Genomic DNA, 18883 nt, shown 5'->3' with positions numbered 1-18883 from the left:
TCCTTTGGAGTTAGGTAGATATCAGAGCAAAGGGAAGGGAGAGTGGACACAATAACACCCATACTTCCAGCTTGAGCAATTGAGTACTATTAACCTAGATGAGGACCATCGGGGAATAGCGTGTTTGAGCACAAGATATGATTTTAATTGTAAACAGGCTGACTTGAGGTGTTTGTGGGATAGTCAACTGGAGATATTTAGTAAGCAGCTGTATATACTGATCTGAATGTCAGGAGGAAAGGGCAGGATTTGGGTAGGAGATAGAGACTTTAGAGACCTTAGCTAACACAAAATAGTAAAAAAAAAAAATAAATTAAAAAAGGAATGGATAAGAGTTATCAGGAAGAATGAGAAAATAAGAGGAACTTAGACAGAACCTAATAAATATCAGCATTGAAAGGGTGAATAGTAAAAATGAGGTCAAAAGGAAACTCTAACAAGGGTTGAGAGAGAGCTAAGAAGAACATTAGGGAGTATGTTGTTATCAAAAGAAGAGATGGTTTTGAGACGGGTAGTTCCCTTGACCCCTTGCAAAGGGGTTGGCTTGTTTACTCAGCCTGCAACTCTCAACACCTCACAGGAAGGGAGCACACAGGTGAGCAGGTACAGGGGCTTGGATAGGTGCTTCTGGGCACCAGCAGGAATAGAACCCTGTGAGGCCCCGTGGCAGCATCTAGAGGAGTACCCGTGACCCCTGGAGCCCGAGAGGGCATCTGTTACAGTGTGCTCTTTTAGCTTTGCTTAAATGTTTAACAGCTCAGTGGAGGGTCAGGGTAACAATCTCTTCTACTTAGAGATTTTAAGCCCTGAATCTTTTTCTAAGATATCAATCATTTTAACAATCCTCTCATAACCTTACAACGACTACAGATCCTCTGCATCAGCATGACTTAACAGAATAGACCTTCTTTTCATCACGTTGATGGTTAAATGCTCATGGAACAGTTTATAAAAACTTACCAAAGTTTAAGTCGCCAAAAATTCAATAAATTTACCAAATTAGAAATTATCTGACCAAAATGCAATACAATCAGAAAATAATCCCAATGAAAAGAACAAAAACAAAAAACCCATTACTTCAAATTTTTAAAAAATCTCCTAAATTCATATATCTTCAAAGATAAAAAACAAAATTTCACAATGTCTAAAAGATACTAATATTGAATTTACTATATATAAAAATATTTAAAAATATAAATATGACTAAATCTATGACTGAAGAAATTCATAGCTTGAATTTGAGTGTTTGTATAATTTATAGTAAGCATTCAACTCGAGAAGACAGAAAAGGGCCACAAAATGAATCTAAGCTATAAAAAGAAAGAAAAAATAACAAATTAGAAATTGTTATAAAATAAAAAAGTGGGATCACTAATATATGTGTGATGTGCTTTAAGGGTACACAAAATAAAACAGATAAGATACTAGCTAATCTAAGAAAAAAGGAAAAAGGCACAAAGACAAAAAATGAACAATAAAAAATAAAGTGGGTTTTATCAGGAATTGGTAAGAGTAGCTCACAAAATATGCCAAAAGATCTGAATAGCTCAATGAGATGACTGGACTCCTAAAGAAATACAAATTATCTATTGCTCATTAGGTCATTTTGATGACTTTTTTATTTCCTGTAAGGCCATAGATCTGTTTCAGTTTTCTAAGAGTTAATTCCTCATAAAAGACCAACATAGTCATTAAAATGTTTAAACAGAGGAGTGAAGAGATCAAAATTGAATTTTAAGAGATCACTTTTATCCTCTAGCCATGCCATTCCTTACTCTGTAGCCAGAGAGAATGTCAGGAGACCAGTTAAGAGGATATTACAAGACACCAAAGAAGGATGTTGGTGGCTTTGACTGGTGGCTGTAACTGAGAGATATCCACAGATTCAAAATGTAGTGAGCAGAAACATGATTCGTGATTGATAGAGGGAAGGGATGGGAACTGCACACAGCAAAACGATCATATTCATTTCCTCACTTGTCTCTCCCCTTAGTCTTTATAGCCCCAGAACCTAGTATAGTATCTGTCCCATGTTACAAGTATTCTGTGAACTGTCCATCAGTTTACTCAACACATCTTTATTTCCAAATGACACTGAGGAAATATTGATTTACCTTCTGAGTGTTGCTATTTAGACAGTAAAGGTTACAAAAAATTGTCTACATGGGAAATTGCTTAGGAAATGAAGAGATTTGAGTAAACTCACCATGACTCTTGATTTGCAATCAAAAGGACTATGGTGGATGCATTAGTAACATTCTAAGAACTCACATTATGTGAATGACATTCGGGTGGCCATTTTCCTCAGAAAAAGTCTATTAATTCAGATGTGTGACTCTGTTCCCAAAGACTGTAGAAAATATCTTTTACTTTGTTCATGCTTGGTAAAAGCATAAGCCCATATAAATGAACTTGAAATGAATTCTGGGATTTTTAAAAGCATACCAGAAGTATGTAATTACAAAGCATATTAAAAATCCACTAGACTGAGATTGTACAAGCATATCATAAATCTCAAATTGTAGTCAAACTTCCTATTCAAAAAAAATTTCTAATCTTCATAATTGAAAGTCTCTCTGACCCAGACAGAGTTCCTTCCATTACATGAGTTTGCTTCCATTACATGACTATCAGAGCACTTACACATTACATAAAAATGATTGGATTTTCGGTCAGCATCCCCTCAAGTGAGTTTGAACTTCCTAAGGACAGCAGCCATTCCTTATTTATTTTTATGTCTTCATGGGTGATATTTGGCACACACCAATGTATAATAAATAATGAATAAATGAAAATCTGTGCTAACTGCTACTGAAAAATAAAAGCCTTTGGAATGCCAAAAAGTAGATGAGTTAAAATTAATATCCAGTTTTAAAATGCTTCTGTTCTTTCAACTGAGTTGAATTCATGTTTACTGCTAACCTAAGACTCATCTTTTGTGATGTAGTTACCCAATTCAATTTTTTTGCCCAAGGTTTCTCAACCTCGGCACTGTTAACATTTTTGGATGAATAATTCACTATTGTGAGGAATTTCCCTGTGCATCATGGGATGTTTAGCAGCATCCTTAGACTCTACCCATTAGACACTAGTAGCACCCTCTTATTGTGAGAATAAAAATGTCTACAGACAATGTCAAATGTCCCCTGTGGGGTAAAAATCACTCTAAGTTGAGAACTACTGCTCATGTCTGCCTTGGATTTTATCCACAGAGGGAAAAGAAAAACAAAAGCAAATCCTTGTCTAAGACAGGCTAATTGGCATGTACCAAGTTATGTGACTCAAAAGTTACAATGGGAATAAAGGCAATTCTAAACGTTTATGGTGGGAATTACGTGTGATAAAATAGGTAAGCATCCTTGATAAATTTTCTAGTGTTGGAAACACTAGTGTTTCTGGGTGTTGGAAACACTTGTTGATTCTGAATGCTGGTGTGTGATGACTCTGGAAAAATGTGTAATTTAGCAAAAACTAACTGACAAACATGAGACATTTGGGGTTTGCTGTCAACATGTTCAGCTGCAATGATATGGCTTTATTAACATGTGAATTTTTTTAAACTTTGTTCTTTATCTTGTGTTACCATTTATAAAAAGTAGAATGATAGCTTTATTTTTAATTAAATTATTCACTTTGACCAAATTTTTAATCTAGCATTTTTCTTCTAAAATTTATTTTGACATAAACACAGCCTCACTGTCACCAAAGTCAGCATTTGAGAGGAAACCATTTCTTGAACTTAAATACATTAAATCTTCTAGAATGCTTTAGCTATCTTTAGTTTTGACTTTGAATACAAAGGGAATTATGAATAAGAATTAAACCCAATTTTACATACATGTGTTGACAAGTCACTGAAGAAGATATTAAATAATTAAACAAACACTGTCCTCTAAATTTTGTCTTTCAAAATCATTTTTCTCAAATTCAAACATTTGCATTAATCAAATCTTAAACGAGAAGCTTTTAAAAAAGTACAAGTGAACTACATGGTATTTTCTAGGAACTTGAATGCAAAACAATTTCACAACTAGATATATGGCTTAAGTGGCAGATTCTGCCCCTTAAGCCTAAACTGGAATGGGAAAGGTCAGGGTGTCCTAGAGAACAGGTCTCCATGGCCTTGGGTATGCTTTCATTTTGCTGTGGGAGAAAGAAAGAATAAAGAACTGTTCTCTCCTCCTTAGAGGAAAGGCAGCTCATCCCTTGGCAAGCCTGCTACATTCCTCCTGGTTTTGAAACAGCCCACATAAGGTCCTGGAAGTCTTACCAACCTTGGACTTCTCTGTGAGCCTGAGACACTTTTGAGATTGTTTTAGAGACAGGAGCCATACACAGGCTAAGAGGCAGCTGCCCACTCCTGCCCAAGTATTATTTGGGTGTTCAGATTTTGACAGTCCCTACTATAGAGTGAATGCCTGTGTCCTTTCAAAATTCATATGGGGAAATCCTAACTCTGAAGGTGATAGTATTAGGAGGTGGGATTTTGGGGAAATGATTATGTCATGAGGGAAGAACTTTCATGAATGAGATCAGTTCCCTTATAAAAGGGACCCCAGACTGATCTCTCACCCCTTTTGCCATGTAAGGATGCAGGGAGAGGGCATTATCTAAGAACCAGAAAGTGAGCCCTCACCTGACACAAAATCTGCCAGTGTCTTGAGTGTCTTGAGTTTGGACTTTCCAGCCTCAGTTTGTTTCTGAGAAATAAATTTCTGTTGTTTCTAAGCCACCCAGTTTATGGTATTTTGTTACAGCAGCCTGAACAACTAAGACACTTCACCACCACCCCAGCCCCCCTCCCCTTTTAAGCCCTCAAACTCCATCCCACTCCCCACCTTGAGGCAGGTGCTTTAAAAATGGTTTCCTCAGGGCTGCCTTAGGGATCTTCTGCAAGCCCCACTCTTCCCAGTCCCACCACTGCTCTAGATGCTGCTACAGATCTGGTCCCTGCTGTCTGCCAGCTCTATGATCATGACTTCTTGCTTCTCATGGCTACCCTTATCAAGGAGCCTCGTTTCTTTTTTTTGCGAGTACAGAGACCACAATTGCCTGTGGTTGAAGACTTACTCCTTTGGAAGGTGACACGTATAAGAATTTGGAAAGGAACTATACAGAAGGACTTGCATACTTACAGAATATATCTTCGTTAGCAGGCAATGAGAATCTAAGACTCACTTTTGCAATCATCAGTACTGGAAGTTGTGTCCACATTGATCTAAGCTTAAGGCAGAACGAATACCATTCTCACTTTGAGATGTAGTTTCAGAGGAAAACAGCACTGTTTCTTGTTAATGTGCTCTGCAGTAACCATAAAAATACCTGCATGAGGCACCCTGGGAGCTGGAAAGATACCTCTTGCCAGCAGCTGGACTGAAGCTACATTCTGCAGCAGGACTGTTTGTTTGCAGATCAAATGAACTGGAAAGAATGATGAAGGGGGGACTAATAATTATAATTAATAATATCTGTAGATAATGTTTTAGTGAATCCTCATATAATCCTTTAAATAGGTATATGATTATCCCTATTTCAATCAAAGCATAGAGTTGTTAAGAAACTTGCCGGTTTTCTGACAGCTAATAAATAACAGAGGCATGATTTAAAACTAAGTGTCGGATTCCAATGTCAGTGTTCTCCACCACCAGGCTCTTTTGCTGTAGACTACTTAAGTCCATTTAAGTCCTAGTTCTTAGTTGTCACTTCAGCTTGCTTTGCCTTGGTTACTTCACTCATTTACAGCATATGAAATTTGCTAAGAGAGTATATGCTGTATATATATTTATAACATATAAAATATATTTATATCTATGTACAAATCTAATTATATGTATATAAATATGTATTTTATACATATATATTTATATAAATATATAAATATATAATTATATATTATATATTGCATATAAATACACAATATACAATATAAAGAAATATAAAATACATTAAAATTTTTATATAGATATATAATAAATATAAAAATTTATATAAAATATATATTTATATAAACATATATAATGTATTTTATATATCAATATATTTATACTATACATATATACTGTGAAATGATTATCACAGTCAAATATATTTATATATTTAAATTGCAAATATATTTCTATATTTCTATATATAATTATATAAATATATATATACTGTGAAATGATTATCACAGTCAAATATATTTATATATTTAAATTGCAAATATATTTCTATATTTCTATATATAATTATATAAATATATATATACTGTGAAATGATTATCACGGTCAAATATATTTATATATTTAAATTGCAAATATATTTCTATATTTCTATACATAATTATATAAATATATATATACTGTGAAATGATTATCACAGTCAAATATATTTATATATTTAAATTGCAAATATATTTCCATATTTCTATATATAATTATATAAATATATATATATACTGTGAAGTGATTATCACAGTCAAATATATTTATAGATTTAAATTGCAAATATATTTCTATATATAATTATATAAATATATATATATATATATATATACTGTGAAGTGATTATCACAGTCAAATTAACACATTTATCACCACCCAGTTACCATTTTGTGTGTGTGTCTGTGTGCATGCACAGTGAAGACACTTAAGATCCACTCTCTTAGCAAATTTCATAGCCTGTAAATAAGTGAATACGTATATATATATATATATGTAATCATCACATTGTACACCTTAAATACATACAATTTGTATTCGTTAATTATATCTCAATACAGCTGGAAAACATAAATTTTAAAATAAATAGGCAACACCTTCCTCAGAAGACTGTTGTGGAAATGAGAGAGATAATGGATGTGGGAGGGAAATATTTCAATTTTAGGATATCTCATTGTTATGGCAAGATGTAGTGCATTGTTGAGCTTATGGTAATACTGTGGAGTGGCTTCCAAGAGATGCTTTTCGCAGCTGAATTTAAAAGAATATTTCTCTATCTTTGTGACCAGATCTTTTAGAAATTCAATTTAGGCAACATATTATTTTGTGACACAGTTGAGTTTCAAATAAAACAACTTGACATGGGTGTTGCCAGTCTGGATTTATAGTCAATTTGTCACTGTGATCTTAAAAGAGGAAACAGCGTAGGTTGGAACAACATCTGACATGTTTATCATGGGAAGTCATATGTTAACAAAGAACTTGGGGCTTCAGTCAAGGTTTGTATTTGTAGAAAGAACCAAACTAATGCTATTTAATAACCTTTCAGGAAATTGGATACTAAAGTTTTATTAATGCTGCAATGATTCTGAAAAAACTACCAGGCACTGGAAACATAAAATGAACAACTCCCGGAAATAAGAGGTAGAATAAGAGTGGTTGAAAATAAATAATGAGGCTTGAGGGCTGGTCTGTGTGAAGGTTATATAAGTGCCATTTGCATAGGCACAGAAGGATTTTCCTTCCAGAAATTTGCTGCAGTTATTATGATGTCTAAGATTCTACTATTAGGAAGTCTTTTTTGGTCTAAGTGTCCATCTCTTCCTGCCCTTCCATTGTAAAAGGAAAGTCCTTATGAAGGGGAGCCCGGGAGTCTGTGAGCGATTTATTTAGTTTCCCAGATTATTTTCTGGAAAAGAATCATGTAATGGAAATAGAACTTGTTTTCAAGTCAAACATAGCAACTTCATTTCAAATTTCAGCCTTGCCACTTTCTAGCTTTGTGAGTTTAAGCAAGTTTCTAGCTTTGTAAATGTAAGCAACTTGCAAAAGCATTCTGAATCTCAATATTCCTCAGTATAACAGTAAAAATAGTTAACAACATTGTATACCATTTCAGGTAATCTCACAATTTACTCTGGGGGCTGCATGTAGATCTGAATCTGCCAATATAGGAAGCCCTAGACAAATCATCACCTCTCCACACATGTTCACCATGATTATTCAAGTTTGATGTCAGGGATGAAAGAAAAAAAAGTAGCGAGCTAGAAATGGAAATTACCTTAGGAATAGTCATATTAGTTATACTTAAACTTAACCAGGCCGGGTGCGGTGGCTCATGCCTGTAAACCCAGCACTTTGGGAGGCCAAGGTGGGTGGATCACGAGGTCAGGAGATCGAGACCATCCTGGCTAAGACAGTGAAATCCCATCTCTAAATAAAATACAAAAATTAGCCGGGCATGGTGGCGGGCACCTGTAGTCCCGGCTACTCAGAAGGCTGAGGCAGAAGGATGGCGTGAACCCGGGAGGCAGAGCTTGCAGTGAGCCGAGATCACACCACTGCACTCCAGCCTGGGTGACAGAGCAAGACTCTGTCTCTAAATAAATAAACAAACAAACAAACAAACGTAACCAACATCCTCTCTCTTGGGTTATTACTCTAGCTTTGGGAGTATTCTTGGCTGCCAAGAAGAGATAAAGATCTTCCCCTAGGAAAATGCTGGCATCTACTTTTGATACCACCATTCCCTGTCCCCTCCTCCTTAGGCTGCAATGAGTGTCAAAGCAAGTCTGCAAATCTTGCTTTCAGCCTTACACAGCACAGTGGTAGCCTGACCCTTTCGAGAGCTGAGAGCAACACCATTTAGCTCCCACCAAACCCAGCACTGTATTTGTGCTCTTAAAAAGTCAGTCATGTAGGTGCTACAGAAACAGTAGTAAACATGACAGCCTGTCACTTAAGTAGCTCACATTCTGGTGAGAGAGAGGGGACAGAAAATAAACAGGAACATATCAGAAACTGGAATTATTTCTTTTAAAATGATTAAATAATTTGGGCACTGAGACGGAGAATAACAGAAAAAGTCATTTTCTAAATGGGCCAGTCAAGAAAAATGGTATTTCAACCTAAAAAGAGCAAGTATTCAAAGGGCTGGAGAAAGAACAGTCCAGGTGGAGCTTGGTGGGAAGAGCTTGGTGCATGTAGCGGAAACTCTAAGGGATTGTAGGCAGTCTGGGGCAACAACAGTTGGGGAAGTAGAGGGATGGTTTAGAAATGGAAGCCAGAGGAGAGAGAAGCATTCCTCATAGTCCTCTTGCCTTCATTCAACAAGGTAGATGGGAACATCTTCACAGGAACCTCAGACCAGGATATTTGGTTCTTGCTTGAAGTTGGGTTCCAGAGGAGAAAGGTCTCTAGTATCAACTGCTGCATCTGTTTTCCCTGAAGATGCCACAGTGAAGGTAGAATGAGATGGGCTTCCTTGTCCCTTCTCAACTTCTTGAATGAGCCCACTTTACCGAGAGAGCCTGTCCTTCCCTTCATCTCCAAGACTGAGGTTTAAGGACCTGTTCAGTAAAGTCATCAAGGAGATCAAGCTGACCCGCTAATGTTCCTGAAGTTTTTTCTCTCCTTGTGTCCATGTGCCCCAAATTACTCCATTTACACTGACTGACTGTCCTTGGCTACTATCCTAAATCTGCTATCACAGGGCAATTTTCAATAACCTACAATCACCCATTCCTACTGACCACATTCCTATCAAATCTCTTTCCCCTAAAGAAAAATATTATCTTGGCTATGGTTGTTGCTGGGGGTGGGAGTGGAGAGATGGCTTGTTAAAATAAATAGCACTGAGGAGGTATAAATAACTCAGTTTCCTCTTAATACCTCCCAAAGATACTTAAATTCTTGGAGAATAGCTGAATACACACAAGATAACCATTTTCTGATGATAGAATTCTAGAAAAGATATGCTGACTTTCTATGTCTTATGAATCCATGAAATATATAAAAATTTTAAAATGCACTAAGTCAAATGGGCTTCTTTTGATACATACTCATGCAATAAATACTTAGGTCTATCATGGCATACATTTTATAGCCAATTGAAAGTGTTATTGACCTAAAATTTATGAGTGTTCTATTAAAGAATGCTGACAAGAAGAAGAATATTTTTAAAAGTATAGCAGTAAAAATAGTCCATAATATAATAATAAAATTCCATTTTTAAATTTTGTGTTCAGGGGTACATGTGCAGGTTTGTTACACAGGTAAACGTATGTTGCTGGGGTTTGTTGTACACATTATTTTGTCACCCTAGTATCCAGTAGTTATTTTTCCTGATCCTCTCCCTCCTCTCACCCTGCGGCCTCGAGAAGTCCCCGGTGTCTGTTGTTCTCCTTTGTGTCCATAAGTTCTCATCATTTAGCTCCCACTTATATAAGTAAAAACATGCGATATTTGGTTTTCTGTTCCTGTATTAGTTTGCTAAGGATAGTGGTCTCCAGCTCCATCCATGGTCCCAAAAAAGACATTACCTCATTCTTTTTTATGGGTGCATAGTATTCCATGGTACATACATACCATATTTTCTTTATCCAATTTGTCACTGATGGATATTTAGGTTGATTCCTTGTCTTTAATATTGTGAATAGTGCTGCGGTGAACATTGGTGTGCATGTGTATTTATGGTAGAATGATTTATATTCCTTTGGGTATAAACCCAGTAATGGGATTGCTAGGTCAAATGGCATTTTTGTGTTTAGCTTTCTGAGGAATTGCCACACAATCTTCCACAATCACTGAACTAATTTACACTCCCACCAACAGCGTATAAGTGTTTCCTTTCTCCACAGATTACCAGCATCTGTTATTTTTTGACTTTTTCATAACAGCCATTCTGACTCATGTGAGTGCTATCTCGTTGTGGTTTTGATTTGCATTTCTCTAATGGTCAGTGATATTGAGCTTTTTTCTTATGCTTATTGATTGCATACATGTCTTCTTTTGAAGTGTCTGTTAATGTCCTTTACCCACTAATCAATGGTGTTGTTTGGTTTTTGTTTGTAAATTTGTTTAAGTTTCCTATAGAAGCTGGATATTAGAGCTTTGTCAGACGCATAGTCTGCAAATAGTTTCTTTTGCTGTGCAGAAGTTATTAAGTTTTATTGATCTAATTTTTCAATATTGCTTTTGTTGCAATTGCTTTTGGCATTTTCGTCATAAAATCTTTGCCAGTTTCCATGTCCAGAATAGGATTGCCTAGGTTGTCTTCCAGGGCTTTTGTAATTTGGGGTTTTACATTTAAGTCTTTAATCCACCTTTAGTTGATTTTTGTATATGGTGTAATGAGGGTCCAGTTTCAATCTTCTGTATGTGGCTAGCCAGTTATCCCAGCACCATTTATTGGACAGGCAGTCCTTTCCCCATTGCTTGGTTTTGTCAGCTTTGTTGAAGATCAGATGGTTGTAGGTATGCGGATATTGCAAAACGGAAGAAAGAGATCTGGTGTTTTGTTTTCCAAATAGCAAACAGAATACAAAAATTATAAAGTATATATTTGGCAAAGAATTCTTTATGAGAAATTATATGTATTTGGTGAAGAATTCAGATTCTTTATGCTACAGAACACAGCTATAGAAAGCAAACAAAATGCAAGAATTAGAAAACTATATATTTAGTAAAGAATTCTTTATACATAATTGGATTTTTTGGTACAGAATTCAGATTCTTTATGCTATAGAGCACAGTTAAAACACATCCAGCAGAATGAGAACAAAGTTTATGTAGTGCCATTCACACAGTGAGATGGTAGCAGGGCTCAGAGGACAACTCTAAACCTAATTTGAAGATTTTTATAGAGTTGGCTGAGTAGCATGACCCAGAGATTAAATTGAGTTAGGAGTTTGACCAGATTTGATTTCTGATGACAATGTAAGAGACGACTGGGAACAATGCTGAAAGGAAGAAGCTTATTCCTTAAACCAGCTAGTTTCACATTTTTCTTCTAACAGCCCATCTTACCCTTCATTCTGGGCTTTTCTGTTCATGAAATTTTGCCTCATTTTGATTTGGAGCATAACTGCATCCACTCTTGAAAGATTTATCATCTAGCATAGTTCCTAAGTACTTGGATTTAAACATCTTTTCTTGTGCCAGAGTATTCTTGCTTTATATGTCTTTTAATTCTCTGCCCTAATATCCCTCCAAATTTTACATTTTGTCATTTTATTCTAAAAAAATTATGTTTCATTTTCCCAGGGAAATCTCATTTCTCTGTCTCTGAATGCTCAGGGTCTGAGCATCTCTTCATCATATGGGACATTCATCACTATGAGGTATCTCATTTCCTGAAATTCAGGCTATTGATCTAAGGAAAAAGGCCAAAAATCAAGTTGAAAGCAAATCACTCATACATTTTAAGGATGTATCACAGTTCTCTTGTATAAAGTTACTATGCTACTTACTACAATTTCTGTTTTTTATATAAATAGTGGAATTTCCAATGTCCTATGGAAATTCCACACTGAATAAAGAGATGCTCCTATGTTTAAATTACTTATAGTTTTTAAAAAAGACAGCTTATGTTCCCTATCATATTTTCTGGGGGCTAAGTCTGTTTAGACATAGCTCTAGGCACCAGAATTAGTCTGGATCAACTCTAGCGGGGTCATCACTGCCAGACATGGCTCCTCTCTCTCCATTTAAGTCCTTAACAAATGGATATTATTGTAATAATAAAAATTATTATTTACCATGCACTGTGTTAAATGCTTTATTGTATCCCATTTAATATTTACAACAGATGCTTTGAAGTCTTTTATTCATGCTACCATTAGGGAAAACGAGGCTCACAGAAGTTAAGTAACCTGCCAGAGGTCACACAGTTTGAAAGTAATAGAATTAAATTAATTCAGTATCCCTCAAGCTTGTACTTGATCATGTGATCTCTCTGGAGGCTGGTATTCCAGATACCAGAATCAAAGTCATATTGGTTTCAGGAACTTAGTATTACATAAATTTCAGTTTCCTCCTTGTGTCCTTAATGCCCCATTATAGTCCTGTAACTCTCATATGCAACAGGAATCAATTTTCTACTCTTAGTAAGTTTAAATCAGACCTAAGGCACACTCCTTAGGTCTGTTTTCATTCAGTCCAATTTGTTCACACTCAAGATAAAACTGCCTCATTCAACAAGATTGAGTATTTGCTCCATGAATCCTCTTGTTTTTTATTCACAGTTTGCCCATCAATTAAGATACATTTTGCTACAGGAAGCCATATCCAAACTGGCATTAAAGAAATGTATTCTCGCACATAACAAGAAAGCTACACATTGTGTGGACTCCAAGCTTGTTTGATCCCCAACACTGTCTTCAAGGACATAGGCTCTTCACATTTCTTCCTCTCTAATAAAATGGCAGGAGCAGTTCCAGGAGTTACCTCCAGAAACAACAGGGTCCTGGGAAAGAAGAGAAACCATCCCTCCATATAGACCTCTTTATAAAGCTTATTGATAATGAAACTTGTAGAAAGTGGGTAGAAATATTACTATTGGCTGGAAGGTAATGGATGTTGGACAATCCAGAACAACGTCTGCTTCAACTTGTGGACCACTTCTACCTAGAAATAACTTACACTTAACAAAGTGCTCCCACATATATGATTGTACAACAGTGCTGTTGGGTGGATATTACTAGGCTTCTAGTTTTACAGCTGCAGGAACTGAGGCTTAGAGAGGCAAGTGTCTGTCCATGATGAAAGTGCTAACACAGTGAACTAGACCTGAAGTCTGTGCTCTTTCCACTCAAAAGAAGAATACATGTGATTGTGTATTTTCACACCCTTTACTGATTATCCAATTTCTGAAGCAAAGGTTCTCAACCCTGACTTTGCATTAATACCAAAACAATAGACAAACAAACAAATAAGTAAATAAAAACTGGGGAGCTTTTAAAAAATCCTGATGCTATGCCCTCTTCAATACAAACTAAATAAAAATCTTCAGAAATGGAATCTAATTTTTTTTTTGCAAAGCTCCCCCAGGGGATTCATATGCAGCCAAGAATTGAATCATAGTTTTAAAAATAAAAGCCAAGCTGTTTTACTTAAAACTTATCATGATCTGACCTCTCTTTCCTGTCTCACCAATGGGCCTAGTGCGTCAACAAGCTGGTCCCCTTGAGGATCTATATTCCAACAGTACAAGATTGTTCCTGAACTCCTGCGTATAATAGGCTGTTTCATGATTCTGAGCCTTTGCATCTATCTATCTATCTATCTATCTATCTATCTATCTATCTATCTATCTTTTTTACACGAAATGTTTGTTCTATCACTACATATTCCCCATCATAGCCACCTAAAAAACTCCAATTAGCCTTTCAATTGCAGCTCATATATAACATCTTCTGGGACATCTTTCTAGACCTCTCCTCAATAAATAGAGATTATCACTCTCTCTGCTTCTTCCTCATTTTTCATTTACATGTCCCAGGGCAATACTAAAATCATGTACCAAAAAAGTGAAATTGCCATGTCCCAATGGATCATAAGTTTTTTAAGGACGGGGACAGCATTTTATTTATCTTGGTGTCCTAAGAACTTAGCTTGATGACTAGTACTTGGGCAACACTTAATAAATGTGTGTTGAATTAATTTCTTTTACTTTTTACTCACTTTCAGAAAAAATTTTCTATTTCAATTATTATTTTATTTTCACAAAGCTTCTTCTCATCCAGACATTCATCTTAAAAAAATAAAACACGCTAGAGAAGCAAGAGTAAACAAATTCAAAAGCTAGTAGAAGACAAGGAATAACTAAGATCAGGGCAGGACTGAAAGAGAGACACGAAAAACCCTTAAAAAAATCAATGAATCCTGGAGCTGGTTTTTTGAAAAGATTAACAAAATAGATAGACTGCTAGCCAGACTAATAAAGAAGAAAAGAGAGAAGGATCAAATAGACACAATAAAAAATGATAAAGGGGATATCACCACTGATCGCACAGAAATACAAACTACCATCAGAGAATACTATAAACACCTCTACGCAAATAAACTAGAAAATCTAGAAGAAATGGATAAATTCCTGGACACAACACCCTCCCAAGACTAAACCAGAAGAAGCCAAATCCCTTAATAGACCAATAACAAGTTCTGAAATTGAGGCAGTAATTAATAGCCTACCAACCATAAAAAGCCGAGGACCAGATGGACTCGCAGCCAAATTCTACCAGAGGTACAAAGAGGAGCTGATACCATTCCTTCTGAAACTATTCCAAACAACAGAAAAAAAGAGACTCCTCCCTAACTCATTTTATGAGGCCAGCATCATCCTGATACCAAAGCCTGGCAGAGACACAACAAAAAAAAGAAAATTTCAGGCCAATATCCCTGATAAACATCAATGTGAAAATCCTCAATAAAATACTGGCAAACCAAATCCAGCAGCATATCCAAAAGCTTATCCACCACGATCAAGTCAGCTTCATCCCTGGGACGCAAGGCTGGTTCAACATACAAAAATCAATAAATGTAATCCACCCCACATAAACAGAACCAATGACAAAAACCACATCATCACTAGTCATTAGAGAAATGCAAATCAAAACCACAGTGAGATACCCATCTTACACCAGTTAGAATGGCAATCATTACAAAGCCAGGAAACAACAGATGCTGGAGAGGATGTGGAGAAATAGGAACACTTTTTCATCTCAATAGAATGCAGAAAAGGCCTTCAATAAACTTCAACACCCCTTCAAGCTAAAAACTCAATAAACTAGGTATTGACGGAACATATCTCAAAATAATAAAAGCTATTTATGGCAGACTCACAGCCAATATCATACTGAATGGGCAAAAGCTGGAAGCATTCTCTTTGAAAACTGGCACAAGACAAGGATGCCCTCGGTCACCACTCCTATTCAACATAGTATCGGAAGTTCTGGCCAGACTAATCAGGCAAGAGAAAGAAATAAAGGGTATTCAACAGGAAGTGAGGAAGTCAAATTGTCTCTGCAGATGACATGACTGTAAATTTAGAAAACCCCATTTTCTCAGCCCAAAATCTCCTTAAGCTGATAAGCAACTTCAGCAAAGTCTCAGGATACAAAATCAATGTGCAAAAATCACAAGCATTCCTATACACCAAAAACAGACAAACAAAGAGCCAAATCATGAGTAAGCTTCCATTCACAATTGCTACAAAGAGAATAAAATACTAGGAATACAACTTACAAGGGATGTGAAAGACCTCTTCAAGGAAAACAGCAAACCAGTGCTCAAGGAAATAAGAGAGGACACAAACAAATGGAAAAACATTTCATGCTCATGGTTAGCAAGAATCAATATTGTGAAAATGGCCATACTGACCAAACTTATTTATAGATTCAATGCTATCCTGATCAAGCTACCACTGACTTTCTTCACAGAACTGGAAAAACCTACTTTAAAATTCATATGGAACAAAAAAAGAGCCCGTATAGCCAAGACAATCCTAAGCAAAAAGAACAAAGCTGGAGGAATCATGTTACCTGACTTCAAACTATACTACAAGGCTACAGTATCCAAAACAGCATGGTATTGGTACCAAAACAGATATATAGACCAATGTAACAGAACAGAAACCTCAGAAATAATGCTGCACATCTACAACCATCTGATCTTTGACAAACCTGACAAAAACAAGCAACGGGGAAAGGATTCCCTATTTAATAAATGGTGTTGGGAAAACTGGCCAGCCATATGCAGAAAACTGAAACTGGACCCCTTCCTTATACTTTTTTTTTTTGAGATGGTGTCTTGCTCTGTCACCCAGGCTAGAGTGCAGTGGCGCGATCCTGGTTCACTGCAAGCTCCGCCTTCCGGGTTCATGCCATTCTCCTGCCTCAGCCTCCTCAGTAGCTGGGGCTACAGGTGTCTGCCACCATGCCTGGCTAATTTTTTTGTATTTTTAGTAGAGACGGGGTTTCACTGTGTTAGCCAGGATGGTCTTGATCTCCTGACCTCATGATCTGCTTCCTTACACCTTATACAAAAATCAACTCAAGATGGATTAAAGACCTAAACGTAAGACCTGAAGCCATAAAAACCCTAGAAGACAACCTAGGCAATACCATTCAGGACATAGGCATGAACAAAGACTAAAACACCAAAAGCAATGGCAGCAAAAGACAAAATTGACAAATGAGATCTAATTAAACTAAAGATCTCCTGCACAGAAAAAGAAACTATCATCAGAGTGAACTGGCAACCTACAGAATGGGAGAAAATTTTTGCAATCTATCCATCTGGCAAAGGGCTAATATCCAGAACCTACAAGGAAATTAAACAAATTTACAAGAAAAAACAAACAACCCCATCAAAAAGTGGGTGAAGGATATGAACAGACACTTCTCAAAAGAAGACATTTATATGGCCAACAAACATATTGAAAAAAAGCTCATCATCAGTGGTCATTAAAGAAATGCAAATCAAAACCACAACGAGATACCATCTCACGCCAGTTAGAATGGCGATCATTGCAAACTCAGGAAACAACAGATGCTGGAGAAGATGTGGAGAAATAGGAACACTTTTACACTGTTGGTGGGAGTGTAAATTAGTTCAACCATTGTGGAAGACAGTGTGATGATTCCTCAAGGATCTAGAACTAGAAATACCATTTGACTCAGCAATCCCATTACTGGGTATTTACCCAAAGGATTATAAATCATTCTACAATAAAGACACATGCATGTATATGTTTATTGCAGCACTGTTCACAATAGCAAACACTTGGAACGAATCCAAATGTCCATCAATGATAGACTGGATAAAGAAAATGTGGCTCACATACACCGTGGAATACTATGCAGCCATAAAAAAGGATGAGTTCACGTCCTCTACAGGGACATGGATGAAGCTGGAAACCATCATTCTCACCAAACTAACATAGGAACAAAAAACCAAACACCAGATGTTCTCACTCATAAGTGGGAGTTGAACAATGAGAACACATGGACACAGGGAGGGGAACATCACACACCAGGGTCTGTTGGGGTTGGGGGCTAGGGGAGGGATAGCATTAGGATAAATACCTAATGTAGATGACAGGTTGATGGGTGCAGCAAACCACCGTGGCATGTGTATACCTATGTAACAAGCCTGCACATTCTGCACGTGTATCCCAAAACTTAAAGTATAATAAAAAAAGAAAAAAAAATTAAAAAATAAAAATTACATATAAAAAACAGAGCATGGATGTATTTTTTATTTTATAATACACATGTGTATAACTGAAATGTTTTTCTTATGATTTATCACTCAAACTTAGCAGAAAAATGCTGTGCTGACTCTCTGATAGCTGCACTAAAGCAAATGGGAAAAAGAAGCACCCTTTCACTCTGGAGAAAAATTAGGCTGCGGTCAATTTAGCAATTTGATAAAAATCCACCGTGTTCTTGTGTGCAACATTTCAAGTTTGGGACAGGCTGGAAAATCTGAAGTCATTTTGTATTTAATCAGAGCAAGAAGAAAACAAGACTTTTTTAATACTGTGCTATATCATCCAAAGTGGCAATCTGCATTGTGGCTAGTCTGGAAAAACAAGTGAATATTGCTACAGGTACATTTAGATTCAAAGTGTGTGTAGAGAGCTAAGTGAATTTTTCACATTCTTCTAGCCTAGCTTGGGCAAGGAGACTGTACAAAACAAGAAGAGAAGTCAGTATCCAATCCAAAATTAAAAGTACTTGTAAAGCTGTGAATCCAAAGGAAAGAAAAATCACTCAGAATGGCAACAGGATTAATGACAGGGAATGCATTTCTATAAAACATATAATTAATTATTTATGAAGGAAGACAGAAGAATTCTGTTTTACATAATCCATGACTTGGATATTGACTTAAGTACTTTAACTCTTAGAATAACACATGTGGAAACAAAGAAGGGACGCCCCATTGCAGTGACAGAGGAGCTCTGAGAACTACTACAGGTAGGGAGGGTCCAACTGCCCCTGCACAAGTGTGGGGGCCAGTTACCCACATATAACAATTCTTGATCAGTCTTCTTATTTTAACAATATAATCACAGCTGCCTATTGAGATCACCACAATACTTCATTCTGGTCTCTGAGAAGGCAACTTGACTATCTAATATAGCAATTCTCATCTTGCTGTCTCTTTTTTTTTTTCCT

The sequence above is a fragment of the Gorilla gorilla genome, chromosome 9 (assembly GCF_029281585.2).
Source record: "Gorilla gorilla gorilla isolate KB3781 chromosome 9, NHGRI_mGorGor1-v2.1_pri, whole genome shotgun sequence".
Classification (NCBI taxonomy): Eukaryota; Metazoa; Chordata; class Mammalia; order Primates; family Hominidae; genus Gorilla; species Gorilla gorilla.
The sequence above is the reverse complement of the archived record's forward strand: the minus strand, read 5'-3'. Positions refer to the sequence as shown.